The sequence below is a fragment of the Acyrthosiphon pisum genome, chromosome A2, assembly GCF_005508785.2.
Source record: "Acyrthosiphon pisum isolate AL4f chromosome A2, pea_aphid_22Mar2018_4r6ur, whole genome shotgun sequence".
In the NCBI taxonomy this organism is placed as follows: domain Eukaryota; kingdom Metazoa; phylum Arthropoda; class Insecta; order Hemiptera; family Aphididae; genus Acyrthosiphon; species Acyrthosiphon pisum.
The window spans coordinates 90,420,196-90,422,386 of NC_042495.1; positions in this window are offsets into that span (position 1 = coordinate 90,420,196).

Below are 2,191 nucleotides of genomic sequence, written 5' to 3' on the forward strand. Positions count from 1 at the left end.
ACGAAGTATGCGTTTTTAAGGTTTTTTAACTGGGTATTGATTTATATTATTGTCTGTTGTATAATTTTTAATACTTATTCACTTAACGCGGGTTAATTAGTAGCGTAATTAATAAATATATAGGTACCTAATAGACATAGGCGCAATTTCAATTTTTGGTTTTGGGGGGGCTGAATATATTAAAGGCAAGCAGATCATTGCAATATAGCATATTAAAATTGTATGTCCTAGGTTTTTTTTAGCACCCCCAAGCCCTACCCCAAATTTGCGCTTATGCTAATAGATTCAATTAATTAACCATATCTTTAAATCTGTACCACAAAAGTCAACTGATGTAAATCCTGTTTTTGAAATGTTGAGTTAGTTATAATATAATCGGAATATGAATTTTGTAATCTTAAAGGTATTAAAACGTAAGTCCTATAATATATACAATAAATGCATAGATAGCAAGAATTATTAAGTATTAATTATTAAATATTAAGTCCTAAACTATGATAGGAGTATAGAAACGTATGTCCAGCGTTTACATAAGAAAATTAATACAAAATAATATTTTTGAAGTCTACAATTGTAAGTCCATTGTGACAATTATTATTGTTTTGTCTCTCCTGTAAAATATTATAATATTAGTGGTAGTATCGCCGACCGCTTTGCGCACTTCCAACCCCCGACCAACACCATACACATATTTTATTATCACCAGCCATCGGTGAATTATATATTTATTATTTTCATACAATTTTGTATGTGTCAATTATTATATTATATTTTTTCTTATTAGTAGACAGTAGTGCACTAGTGTATAGATCGCAAACCCGTATGTTTCGTATGTCCGATCAATTTTATTGTAATCGCTAATCACTGAAGCTTTTTATTGTTTTTAATGTTTTAAATTTGTATTATTCGTGTGCGTCTGTCGCGGCTGTGTTTTATAATATTATTTTCTGTCACGGTTCGTATAGCCACTCATTTTGTATCATTATTAAGTTGTTGTGAGCACTAATCGCTGTTATAAATATTATTGTGATAATTATTATTTATTAGTGGTGTATTATATTACTATAAGATAGGGACACGTGCGGCTGGCCAGTCTTCACACCTTATACCTACATATTGTGAGTATACCTATTCATTATATAATTATTATTCGTTGAGCCAGTCTTGAAGTATATTTATTATTATGTATATTGTGTATATTTTTGGGTCAATAAAAAACAAAAAGTGACGACTCATATTTAATCGCCATTTGGCATTTACTATTTGAGTAGTTGAGTTACCCTTGTCAATTTGTTATAACATATAAGGTTCACATAATTACATTATATTTACTCACATAGTCACATACACACCCCATCTGCACACTAGCAGTCATTTTAATGACCGGGCCCACAGCCTTATTGCACGTTGCCGGCTCGAAGAAAGAGGTGCAGTGTTGGGAATAGATAACTAATAATTTATCTAGATAAAGATAAAGATGACTGTAATATTTTTTATCTAGATACAGATAAAGATAATTAGGTATACTAAATTGTATCTAGATAAAGATAAAAATTGGTACATTTTTATCTAGATAAATATGAGATAATTTCATGTTTAATTTTGAAAGTATTCAGTATACCTACTTGAGTCTACAGGTAAAAAAACTAAAAAGTACATAATTTAAAATTTTTTAAAGCAGAGAACAGAGGTCGTACAGATCGGTTAAGCGATAACTGAAATACCGGGAATTCTAATAGGGTTTTATAAATATTAAATTGTTATAAATTAATATTATTATAATATTATTATGCTTATGAGTCCAATATCCATGAATGTTATTTTATTTTTGTCGGCATAAAACAATAATTATTTTTCATACTTTTTACACAATTCTATAAAACGGGTATCAGCTAATGAGACCATCATCATTCATGGTGGCCGGCGGGTAGCAGGGATAGATGTTTTTGCTTTTGCTGTTATTAGTTGTTCTTACAATCTTACCTACTAACATGCCCATTACATATTTCTATTTTTGGGTTTCATCATTGTTTACGATGTAAAACTCCAGACTAACAATGAATATTAATAAATATTAAAATCATGGTATTATATGCATATTACTAACGTGTTTTCTATGTATAGATGAAAATAGAAAAATAAATATAAAAATATTTTAAATTTTCAAATTTTTTTTAGTTCATTTAAATAA